Genomic DNA, 14,100 nt, shown 5'->3' with positions numbered 1-14,100 from the left:
GGGTTTGGGTTAGATTAGAGGTATGTGGGTTGTAATGTTGGGGGGGGTATTGTATGTGTTTTTTTTACAGGCAAAAGAACTGAATTCTTTGGGGCATGCTCCGCAAAGGGCCCTGTTCAGGGCTGGTAAGGTAAAAGAGCTTTGAACTTTAGTAATTTAGAATAGGGTAGGGCATTTTTTTATTTTGGGGGTCTTTGTTATTTTATTAGGGGACTTAGAGTAGGTGTAATTAGTTTAAAATTGTAATATTTTTCTGATGTTTGTAAATATTTTTTTATTTTTTGTAACTTAGTTCTTTTTTATTGTTTGTACTTTAGTATTTGTATTTAATTAATGTATTGATAGTGTAGTGTTAGGTTTAATTGTAGGAAATTGTAGGTATTTTATTTAATTAATTTATTGCTAGTGTAGTGTTAGGTTTAATTGTAACTTAGGTTAGGATTTATTTTACAGGTAATTTTGTAATTATTTTAACTAGTTAGCTATTAAATAGTTAATAACTATTTAATAGCTATTGTACCTGGTTAAAATAATTACAAAGTTGCCTATAAAATAAATATTAATCCTAAAATAGCTACAATATAATTATAATTTATATTGTAGCTATATTAGGATTTATTTTACAGGTAAGTATTTAGCTTTAAATAGGAATAATTTATTTAATAAGAGTTAATTTATTTCGTTAGATTTAAATTATATTTAAGTTAGGGGGGTGTTAGTGTTAGGGTTAGACTTAGCTTTAGGGGTTAATCCATTTATTAGAATAGCGGCGAGATTCGGTTGGCAGATTAGGGGTTAATAAGTGTAGGCAGGTGGAGGCGACGTTGAGGGGGGCAGATTAGGGGTTAATAAATATAATATAGGGGTCGGCGGTGTTAGGGGCAGCAGATTAGGGGTACATAGCTATAATGTAGGTGGCGGCTCTTTGCGGTTGGCAGATTAGGGGTTAATTATTGTAGGTAGCTGGCGGCGACGTTGAGGGGGGCAGATTAGGGGTTAATAAATATAATATAGGGGTCGGCGGTGTTAGGGGCAGCAGATTAGGGGTACATAAGTATAACGTAGGTGGCGGTTGGCAGATTAGGGGTTAAAAAAATTTAATCGAGTGGCGGCGATGTGGGGGGACCTCGGTTTAGGGGTACATAGGTAGTTTATGGGTGTTAGTGTACTTTAGAGCACAGTAGTTAAGAGCTTTATGAACCGGCGTTAGCCCAGAAAGCTCTTAACTACTGACTTTTTTCTGCGGCTGGAGTTTTGTCGTTAGAATTCTAACGCTCACTTCAGACACGACTCTAAATACCGGAGTTAGGAATATCCCATTGAAAAGATAGGATACGCAATTGTCGTAAGGGGATCTGCGGTATGGAAAAGTCGCGGCTGAAAAGTAAGCGTTAGACCCTTTCCTGACTGACTCCAAATACCGGCGGTAGCCTAAAACCAGCGTTAGGAGCCTCTAACCCTGGTTTTCACGGCTACCGCAAAACTCCAAATCTAGGCCACAATGAGGGGTAGTTATCAAGCCGTCTACTTTACCTGCCTTTGCAGGTCCAATACGCCCGCCTAAGCTCGCCTACCATCGCCGCCGCAGACCTGAATACGTTCGCCTAAGTTATCAAAAAAGCTATCAAAAAGCCGCGCACCAAGTACGGGGCGATGAGCAGCGGACTGTGATAGTTATCACACATCCGATCTCGCTGCTCTTCGGCTTTTTGACAGCTTTATTGACAAGCTGTTACTAAGCACCCACACTAACTACACTGTTCTACCCCCTATACCGGCGCCCCCGGAGCCCCCCACAACTCAATAAAGTTACTAACCCCTAACCCGCCACTCCTGGACCCCGCCGCAACTCTTATAAATGTATTAACCCCTAAACCGCCGCTCCCGGACACCACCACCACCTACATTATACCTAGTAACCCCTATCCTGCCCCCCTATACCGTCGCCACCTATAATAAAGTTATTAACCCCTATCCTGCGGATCCCGGACCTCGCCGCAACTAAATAAATAGTTTAACCCCTAAACCGCTGCTCCCGGACCCCGCCGCAACCTATATTAAACTTATTAACCCCTAATCTGCCCCCCCTACACCGTCACCACCTATAATAAATTTATTAACCCCTATCCTGCCCCCCCTACACCGCCGCCACTGTAATAAAATTATTAACCCCTAAACCTAAGTCTATTACTTACCCTAACACCCCCCTAACTTAAATATTAATTAAATAAATCTAAATAATATTTCTCTTATTAACTAAGTTAATCCTATTTAAAACTAAATACTTACCTTTAAAATAAACCCTAATATAGCTACAATATAAATAATAATTATATTGTAGCTATCTTAGGATTTATTTTTATTTTACAGGCAAATTTCAATTTATTTTAGCTAGGTACAATAGCTATTAAATAGTTATTAACTATTTAATAGCTACCTAGTTAAAATAAAGAGAAATTAACCTATAAAATAAAAACTAACCTAAGTTACAATTACACCTAACACTACACTATACTTTAATAAATTATTCCTATTTAAAACTAAATACTTACCTGTAAAATAAACCCTAAGATAGCTACAATATAATTAATAATTACATTGTAGCTATTTTAGGATTTATATTTATTTTACAGGTAACTTTGTATTTATTTTAGCTAGTTAGAATAGTTATTAACTATTTAATAACTACCTAGCTAAAAGAAATACAAAATTACCTGTAAAATAAATCCTAACCTAAGTTACAATTAAACCTAACACTACACTATCATTAAATTAATTAAATAAATTACCTACAAATAACTACAATTAAATACAATTCAATAAACTAACTAAAGTACAAAAAATAAAAAAAGCTAAGTTACAAAAAATAAAAAAAATAAGTTACAAACATTTAAAAAATATTACAACAATTTTAAGCTACTTACACCTAATCTAAGCCCCCTAATAAAATAACAAAGCCCCCCAAAATAAAAAATGCCCTACCCTATTCTAAATTAAAAAAGTTCAAAGCTCTTTTACCTTACCAGCCCTTAAAAGGGCCTTTTGCGGGGCATGCCCCAAAGAATTCTGCTCTTTTGCCTGTAAAAGAAAAATACAACCCCCCCAACATTAAAACCCACCACCCACATACCCCTAATCTAACCCAAACCCCCATAAATAAACCTAACACTACCCCCCTGAAGATCATCCTACCTTGAGTCGTCTTCAGCCAGCCGACCACCGATGGAACCGAAGAGGAGATCTGGAGCGGCAGAAGTCATCATCCAGGCGGAGCTGAAGAAGTCTTCCATCTGATGAAGTCATCATCCAGGCGGCGCTGAAGAAGTCTTCCATCCGATAGAAGTCTTCATCCAGGCTGCGTCTTCAATCTTCATCCATCCGGAGCGGAGTGGAGCCATCTTCAGACGAGCCGAAGCGGTGCCATCCTCTTCTTCCGGACGACTAACGATGAATGGAGATTCCTTTAAGGGACGTCATCCAAGATGGCGTCCCTTCAATTCCGATTGGCTGATAGGATTCTATCAGCCAATCGGAATTAAGGTAGGAAAAATCTGATTGGCTGATTGAATCAGCCAATCAGATTGAAGTTCAATCCGATTGGCTGATCCAATCAGCCAATCAGATTGAGCTCGCATTCTATTGGCTGATCGGAAAAGCCAATAGAATGCAAGCTCAATTTGATTGGCTGATTGGATCAGCCAATCGGATTGAACTTCAATCTGATTGGCTGATTCAATCAGCCAACCAGATTTTTCCTACCTTAATTCCGATTGGCTGATATAATCCTATCAGCCAATCAGAATTGAAGGGACGCCATCTTGGATGACGTCCCTTAAAGGAATATCCATTCATCGTTAGTCGTCGGGAAGAAGAGGATAGCTCCGCGTCGGATCGTCTGAAGATGGCTCCGCTCCGGATGGATGAAGATTGAAGACGCCGCCTGGATGAAGACTTCTATCGGATGGAAGACTTCATCAGCGCCACCTGGATGATGACTTCATCGGATGGAAGACTTCTTCAGCGCCGCCTGGATGATGACTTCTGCCGCTCCGGATCTCCTCTTCGGTTCTATCGGTGGTCGGCTGGCTGAAGACGACTCAAGGTAGGATGATCTTCAGGGGGGTAGTGTTAGGTTTATTTAAGGGGGGTTGGGTTAGATTAGGGGTATGTGGGTGGTGGGTTTTAATGTTGGGGGGGTTGTATTTTTCTTTTACAGGCAAAAGAGCAGAATTCTTTGGGGCATGCCCCGCAAAAGGCCCTTTTAAGGGCTGGTAAGGTAAAAGAGCTTTGAACTTTTTTAATTTAGAATAGGGTAGGGCATTTTTTATTTTGGGGGGGCTTTGTTATTTTATTAAGGGGCTTAGATTAGGTGTAAGTAGCTTAAAATTGTTGTAATATTTTTTAAATGTTTGTTACTTATTTTTTTTATTTTTTGTAACTTAGCTTTTTTTATTTTTTGTACTTTAGTTATTTGTAGGTAATTTATTTAATTAATTTAATGATAGTGTAGTGTTAGGTTTAATTGCAACTTAGGTTAGGATTTATTTTACAGGTAATTTTGTATTTCTTTTAGCTAGGTAGTTATTAAATAGTTAATAACTATTTAATAACTATTCTAACTAGCTAAAATAAATACAAAGTTACCTGTAAAATAAATATAAATCCTAAAATAGCTACAATGTAATTATTAATTATATTGTAGCTATCTTAGGGTTTATTTTACGGGTAAGTATTTAGTTTTAAATAGGATTAATTTATTTAAGTATAGTGTAGTGTTAGGTGTAATTGTAACTTAGGTTAGTTTTTATTTTAAAGGTTAATTTCTCTTTATTTTAGCTAGGTAGCTATTAAATAGTTAATAACTATTTAATAGCTATTGTACCTAGTTAAAATAAATTGAAATTTGCCTGTAAAATAAAAATAAATCCTAAAAAACCTACAATATAATTATTATTTATATTGTAGCTATCTTACGGCTAGATTTAGAGTTTTGTCGGTAACGACCCGCGTAGCTAACGCTGGCTTTTTTCTGGCCGCACCTTTAAAATAACACTGGTATTGAGAGTCCACAGAATGGCCGCGTTAGGCTCCAAAAAAGGGAGCGTACAGGCATATTTAACGCTACTGCAACTCTCGATACCAGAGTTGCTTACGGACGCGGCCAGCCTCAAAAACGTGCTCGTGCACGATTCCCCTATAGGAAACAATGGGGCTGTTTCAGCTGAAAAAAAACCTAACACCTGCAAAAAAGCAGCGTTCAGCTCCTAACGCAGCCCCATTGTTTGCTATGGGGAAACACTTCCTAAGTCTGCACCTAACACCCTAACATGTACCCTGAGTCTAAACACCCCTAACCTTACACTTATTAACCTCTAATCTGCCGCCCCCGCTATCGCTGACCCCTGCATATTATTATTAACCCCTAATCTGCCGCTCCGTAAACCACCGCTACTTACATTATCCCTATGTACCCCTAATCTGCTGTCCCAAACACCGCCGACCCCTATATTATATTTATTAACCCCTAATCTGCCCCCCACAACGTCACCACCAGCTACCTACAATAATTAACCCCTAATCTGCCGACCGCAAAGCGCCGCCACCTACGTTATCCTTATGTACCCCTAATCTGCTGCCCCTAACACCGCCGACCCCTATATTATATTTATTAACCCCTAATCTGCCCCCCACAACATCGCCTACACTTATTAACCCCTAATCTGCCGACCGGAGCTCACCGCTATTCTAATAAATGTATTAACCCCTAAAGCTAAATCTAACCCTAACACTAACACCCCCCTAAATTAAATATAATTTGAATCTAACGAAATGAATTAACTCTTATTAAATAACTTATTCCTATTTAAAGCTAAATACTTACCTGTAAAATAAACCCTAATATAGCTACAATATAAATAATAATTACATTGTAGCTATTTTAGGATTAATATTTATTTTACAGGCAACTTTGTAATTATTTTAACCAGGTACAATAGCTATTAAATAGTTAAGAACTATTTAATAGTTACCTAGTTAAAATAATAACAAAATTACCTGTAAAATAAATCCTAACCTAAGTTACAATTGAACCTAACACTATACTATCATTAAATTAATTAAATAAAATACCTACAATTACCTACAATTAAACCTAACACTACACTATCAATAAATTAATTAAATACAATATCTACAAATAACTACAATGAAATAAACTAACTAAAGTACAAAAAATAAAAAAGAACTAAGTTACAAAAAATAAAAAAATATTTACAAACATAAGAAAAATATTACAACAATTTTAAACTAATTACACCTACTCTAAGCCCCCTAATAAAATAACAAAGACCCCCAAAATAAAAAAATGCCCTACCCTATTCTAAATTACTAAAGTTCAAAGCTCTTTTACCTTACCAGCCCTGAACAGGGCCCTTTGCGGGGCATGCCCCAAGAAATTCAGCTCTTTTGCCTGTAAAAAAAAACATACAATACCCCCCCCCAACATTACAACCCACCACCCACATACCCCTAATCTAACCCAAACCCCCCTTAAATAAACCTAACACTAAGCCCCTGAAGATCTTCCTACCTTGTCTTCACCTCACCGGGTATCACTGATCGGTCCTGGCTCCAAAATCTTCATCCAACCCAAGCGGGGGCTGGCGATCCATCATCCGGCGGCTGAAGAGGTCCAGAAGAGGCTCCAAAGTCTTCATCCTATCCGGGAAGAAGAGGCGATCCGGACCGCCAACCATCTTGATCCAAGCGGCATCTTCTATCTTCATCCGATGACGACCGGCTCCATCTTGAAGACCTCCATCGCGGATCCATCCTTCTTCTCCGACGACTAGACGACGAATGACGGTTCCTTTAAATGACATCATCCAAGATGGCGTCCCTCGAATTCCGATTGGCTGATAGGATTCTATCAGCCAATCGGAATTAAGGTAGGAATATTCTGATTGGCTGATGGAATCAGCCAAACAGAATCAAGTTCAATCCGATTGGCTGATCCGATCAGCCAATCAGATTGAGCTTGCATTCTATTGGCTGATCGGAACAGCCAATAGAATGCAAGCTCAATCTGATTGGCTGATTGAATCAGCCAATCGGATTGAACTTGATTCTGATTGGCTGATTCCATCAGCCAATCAGAATATTCCTACCTTAATTCCGATTGGCTGATAGAATCCTATCAGCCAATCGGAATTCGAGGGACGCCATCTTGGATGACGTCATTTAAAGGAACCGTCATTCGTCGTCTAGTCGTCGGAGAAGAAGGATGGATCCGCAATGGAGGTCTTCAAGATGGAGCCGGTCCTCATCGGATGAAGATAGAAGATGTCGCTTGGAAGATGATGGTTGCCGGTCCGGATCTACTCTTCTTCCCGGATAGGATGAAGACTTTGGACCCTCTTCTGGACTTCTTCAGCCGTCGGATGATGGATGTCTAGCCCCCGCTTGGGCTCGGATGAAGATTTTGGAGCCAGGACGGATCGGTGAACCTGGTATGGTGAAGACAAGGTAGGATGATCTTCAGGGGCTTAGTGTTAGGTTTATTTAAGGGGGGTTTGGGTTAGATTAGGGGTATGTGGGTGGTGGGTTGTAATGTTGGGGGGGGGGTATTGTATGTTTTTTTTTTACAGGCAAAAGAGCTGAATTTCTTGGGGCATGCCCCGCAAAGGGCCCTGTTCAGGGCTGGTAAGGTAAAAGAGCTTTGAACTTTAGTAATTTAGAATAGGGTAGGGCATTTTTTTTATTTTGGGGGTCTTTGTTATTTTATTAGGGGGCTTAGAGTAGGTGTAATTAGTTTAAAATTGTTGTAATATTTTTCTTATGTTTGTAAATATTTTTTTATTTTTTGTAACTTAGTTCTTTTTTATTTTTTGTACTTTAGTTAGTTGATTTCATTGTAGTTATTTGTAGATATTGTATTTAATTAATTTATTGATAGTGTAGTGTTAGGTTTAATTGTAGGTAATTGTAGGTATTTTATTTAATTAATTTAATGATAGTATAGTGTTAGGTTTAATTGTAACTTAGGTTAGGATTTATTTTACAGGTAATTTTGTTATTATTTTAACTAGGTAACTATTAAATAGTTATTAACTATTTAATAGCTATTGTACCTGGTTAAAATAATTACAAAGTTGCCTGTAAAATAAATATTAATCCTAAAATAGCTACAATGTAATTATTCGTTATATTGTAGCTATATTAGGGTTTATTTTACAGGTAAGTATTTAGCTTTAAATAGGAATAAGTTATTTAATAAAAGTTAATTTATTTCGTTAGAATAAAATTATATTTAATTTAGGGGGGTGTTAGGGTTAGGGTTAGACTTAGCTTTAGGGGTTAATAAATTTAATAGAGTAGCGGTGCGGTCCGCTCGGCAGATTAGGGGTTAATAAGTGTAGGCAGGTGGAGGCGACGTTGTGGGGGGCAGATTTGGGGTTAATAAATATAATATAGGGGTCTGCGGTGTTAGGGGCAGCAGATTAGGGGTACATAAGGATAACTTAAGTAGCGGCGCTTTGCGGTCGGCAGATTAGGGGTTAATTATTGTAGGTAGTTGGCGGCGACGTTGTGGGGGGCAGATTAGGGGTTAATAAATATAATATAGGGGTCGGCGGTGTTAGGGGCAGCAGATTAGGGGTACATAGCTATAATGTAGGTGGCGGCTCTTTGCGGTCGGCAGATTAGGGGTTAATTATTGTAGGTAGCTGGCGGCGACGTTGTGGGGGGCAGGTTAGGGGTTAATAAATATAATATAGGGGTCTGCTGTGTTAGGGGCAGCAGATTAGGGGTACATAAGTATAACGTAGGTGGCGGTCGGCAGATTAGGGGTTACATTTTTTTTAGGGGTACATAGGTAGTTTATGGGTGTTAGTGTACTTTAAAGCACAGTAGTTAAGAGCTTTATGAACCGGCGTTAGCCCAGAAAGCTCTTAACTACTGACTTTTTTCTGCGGCTGGAGTTTTGTCGTTAGAATTCTAACGCTCACTTCAGACACGACTCTAAATACCGGAGTTAGGAAGATCCCATTGAAAAGATAGGATACGCAATTGACGTAAGGGGATCTGCGGTATGGAAAAGTCGCGGCTGAAAAGTGAGCGTTAGACCCTTTTTTGACTGACTCCAAATACTGGCGGTAGCCTAAAACCAGCATTAGGAGCCTCTAACGCTGGTTTTCACGGCTACCGCCAAACTCCAAATCTAGGCCTTAGGGTTTATTTTAAAGGTAAGTATTTAGTTTTAAATAGGATTAATTTATTTAATAAGATAAATATTATTTAGATTTATTTAATTAATATTTAAGTTAGGGGGGTGTTAGGATTAGTGTTAGGGGTTAATAATTTTATTACAGTGGCGGCGGTGTAGGGGGGGCAGGATAGGGGTTAATAAACTTATTATAGGTGGCGACGGTGTAGGGGGGGGCAGGATAGGGGTTAATAAACTTATTATAGGTGGCGACGGTGTAGGGGGGCAGGATAGGGGTTAATAACTTTATTATAGGTGGCGACGGTATAGGGGGGGCAGGATAGGGGTTAATAGGTATCATGTAGGTGGCGGCAGGGTCTGGGAACGGCGGTTTAGGGGTTAATACATATATTATAGTTGCGGTTAATACATATATACATATATTATAGTTGCGGTTCATACATATATTATAGTTGCGGCGGGGACCGGGAGCGGCGGTTTAGGGGTTAACATATTTAGTATAGCTTGCAGTGGGCTCCGGGAGCGGCGGTTTAGGGGGTAAACACTTTATTTAGTTGCGGCGGTGTAGGGGGGGACAGATTAGGGGTGTTTAGACTCGGGGTACATGTTAGGGTGTTAGGTGCAGACATCTCCCATAGGAATCAATGGGATGTCTGGCAGCAGCGAACATCAGCTTTCGCTATGGTCAGACTCCCATTGATTCCTATGGGATCCGCCGCCTCCAGGGCGGCGGTTTGAAAACCAGGTACGCTGGGCCGGAAAAGTGCTGAGCGTACCTGCTAGTTTTTTGATAACTAGCAAAAGTAGTCAGATAGTGCCGCACTTGTGTGCGGAACATCTGGAGTGACATAAGAATGGATCTGTGCCGGACTGAGTCCGGCGGATCGAAGCTTACGTCACAAAATTCTACTTTTGCCGGTATCTAGGGCTTGATAACTAAGGCGAATCAGCCTCGCCACAAATACGCTGCAGAATTCCAGCGTATTTGAGGTTGACGGCTTGATAACTAGGGGCCATTGCCTCTTATTCTCCCTTGTATTATATAAATCATGGCCCCCCTTACCTGACACCTGTCTATACACTGCTAAACATTAACACAACAGAGGATCATCGATAAGATTTCAGAAATAAAGCTTACATACAGTAAGCAATGAGTAATAATAGAGTAAAATTGAAAGCCCCAGTGACCTCAGTGACGGGAGTACTGCACCGCACATAATATTATTAAACTAAATAAAGGTTGAACTAAACATGGGACAGACTTAAGACAGGGAAAAACAGGACAGTTGACAACTAAGATTAAATACATTTCATGCACCTCTTTCTGATCATAGAGCCTAGGTTACACTGCAGCTATCTGAAGAAGGGTTACTGCACATGTGAAAACAGGTCAGCACGATGTAGTGGAAGCTAGATTTCAAAATAGCAGCACCCTTAGAAACAAACAAACATTAAAAGAAAGAGATTACCACACACAATTTCTTGTTGGGGGTCCTGATCTCACTTTTCATGAAGATCCCCTAGGCTGTATAGGATATCACATACTCAGTACATTTACATATTGTAAATGTACATATACATATATACATGTGTGCCCTGCCCACAGGCGGACAATACAATAGCAATGAATAGAGCTTATGTGAATCTATACCATATATGCAAATATACCTCAAAAATGTCTCTGGTGGTCTTTTTTCAGAGTGTCTTGTACATGTGCAATATATTAGAATGATTCCAAATTAGCTTGGAATATTTGCATGCATGTCAAAAAAGCAATTTCAGATCTTTATATCTTTTGGTGTCATACTCGATAAGTGTAAAATGAGATTGACAACCTGTAGAAAAGGATTGAGAAGATGGATTGTGATCAACGAGAATGGATTGTGATTATTGAAATGTTAATGGAGATGTTTCAGCTCCATGTTACATATAGAACATTTATCACCAAGATGGAAACAAACTTGCGGCTCCAAGAAATAACCAAAAACACGTTGTTATGACCATGTCCAGGGGTCAAGTCGGGCAGGAACGCATGGGAATGGAGTTCCTGCACTATTTCTGCAGGAGGAACTAACTTCCCTCTGAACAGAGAACAGAAATGCTTCAGTAAACACTGCTGCTGCTGGTGGGAGGAGCTGGACCACAGCCTGGTTAGAGGGATAGTGAGATCCTCTAGTAATAGGAAGTAACACTTCCTACAATACACTAAATGTAAGACTTTCAGCGGTCCTGCTGTGTTATCACCCCTGTTATGAATATTATCTTTATTATCTTTTATTACACATGGTGCTTACATTTCTGTATGGCTTGCTCTGGGGTTATTTAGCGCCCCTCAGCAGAAATAGAACTATTGCACCTTAAGTGGGTGAGACTCTGTGACAGAGGAGGATTCTCAGACCCAAAGGCAACAATTCAATGTTTTATTGGATTTAATTTGCTTTTATTAACCAAAGTCTATAGATTATATACATATAAATACAGTGTGTGTGTAAGTGTGTATATATATATATATATATATATATATATAAAAATAAAATAATATTAATTGTGAGGGAGGGTGGAAGTGTTGGTGAGTTCCCACAGTTTTTTTTTGAGGACTTGACCCCTGACCATGTCTAAACAAAAAGTGCCAAAAACCTACTGAAAACAAATCGGCTGATAGATTATGATTGACCCCAAAGTTTACCTATCATGAATGTTTAAGTAATAGTTGTTTAAAGGGACATTAAACTTCTGTGCACAACTACAAAAGAAAAGTAACTACTGGCCATGTTATTGCATTTCATCCTATTTCTGCAGCTCTTTTCAAATCATTTTCTTGTTTTAATAGGTTAAAGGTGCCAAATACTGAAGCTCCACCTCTCACACTCGGCGCCACCATCTTGGAGCTCAGGTATTCTCACAGCCTGTGACAGAAGCTGTGCACACTCACAGATCAGTAATTTTGGGCACTTTTATACAGCTGTATCATTTGCTTGGAGTTAGTGTGCATGATACATCATGTGAGCTTTATATTTTTGCAAGTTTTACACTTACACAAAATATATTTTAAAAAGCACTCAGCAATAATATCTAGCAATGCAACCACTGCAAAACGTACAGCTCCTGCTCTGTATCATGCACCCTAACCTGCAGCACATTATACAGCTGTCAAAAAGTTGACAGCCTCAATGATATGTAAATGTGCACTATTTCAGTCACAGTATATGAGAATACCTGTGTTCCAAGATGGCAACCCTCAGTACAAAGAGGTAAAGCTTTACCATTGGATAACATTTCAGCGGTTAAAAGAGCAACACAGCTTTAAAGTGAAGGTAAAGTTTAAGCATGTGCAATACATGAATGCATTTGTTAATATTACCCTAAGGTAATCGCTAAGTTTTTTTCTCAATTTTCTTTTTTATTTATTTTATTTCAACATTGTTCTCTTCCTACCGTTGCGATGTCTGACTCCTCCCATATGCTACTTCCTTGCTTTTTTAGTGTTTGACATAGAGAGCGGTCCCATCCGCTTTCTACGTCTGCCTAAAGCGCGTTCACGAGCCTCCGTGGAACAGCACATGCGCCAACATCGATTTTAGTGTCTTCTGTGCAAGTCATCAATCTTTATTACAAGTGTGCATGCGCATACTTCATTCTATGGTTCCATTACTACTAGGCATGCTGAAACTGGAGCGCGCGTTAATTTCTAGATGAAGCATGAAATGTCATCGCATGCGCACATCATCTGGGAGGCGGATGACGCTGATTGACGGCCGCCTAACGGCCAGATTTTCAACGGCTATTAAAGAAACGTGATCAACCCATGAAAACAAAAACAAAAAAACGGGTTGAATTTGCCAACAACAAATAAGTGAGTACAAACAGCGATAACTTACTTTAGCACGATATTTAAAAAAAATTATGAATGAAACTCATATTCGTTTTGTGCAAAAAATGTTAGTAGATTTTCATACGGCTAGATTTAGAGTTGGGCGGTAGCCGTCAAAACCAGCGTTAGAGGCTCCTAACGCTGGTTTTGGGCTACCGCCGGTATTTAGAGTCAGTCAGGAAAGGGTCTAACGCTCACTTTCCAGCCGCAACTTTTCCATACCGCAGATCCCCTTACGTCAATCCTATATTTTCAATGGGATCTTTCTAACGCCGGTATTTAGAGTCGTGGCTGAAGTGAGCGTTAGAAATCTAACGACAAAACTTCAGCCGCAGAAAAAAGTCAGTAGTTAAGAGCTTTCTGGGCTAACGCCGGTTTATAAAGCTCTTAACTACTGTTCTCTAAAGTACACTAACACCCATAAACTACCTATGTACCCCTAAACCGAGGTCCTCCCACATCACCGCCACTCTATTAAATTTTTTTAACCCCTAATCTGCCGACCGCACGCCGCTGCCACCTACGTTATCCCTATGAACCCCTAATCTGCTGCCCCTAACACCGCCGACCCCTATATTATATTTATTAACCCCTAATCTGCCCCCTCAACGTCGCCTCCACCTGCCTACACTTATTAACCCCTAATCTGCCGACCGGACCGCGCCGCTATTATAATAAAGTTATTAACCCCTAATCCGCCTCACTCCCGCCTCAATAACCCTATAATAAATAGTATTAACCCCTAATCTGCCCTCCCTAACATCGCCGACACCTAACTTCAAACATTAACCCCTAATCTGCCGACTGGAGCTCACCGCTATTCTAATAAATGTATTAACCCCTAAAGCTAATTCTAACCCTAACCCTAACACCCCCCTAAGTTAAATATAATTTTTATCTAACAAAATAAATTAACTCTTATTAAATAACTTATTCCTATTTAAAGCTAAATACTTACCTATAAAATAAACCCTAATATAGCTACAATATAAATTATAATTATATT

The sequence above is a fragment of the Bombina bombina genome, chromosome 2 (assembly GCF_027579735.1).
Source record: "Bombina bombina isolate aBomBom1 chromosome 2, aBomBom1.pri, whole genome shotgun sequence".
Lineage (NCBI taxonomy): Eukaryota > Metazoa > Chordata > Amphibia > Anura > Bombinatoridae > Bombina > Bombina bombina.
This window is presented reverse-complemented; position numbering follows the sequence as displayed.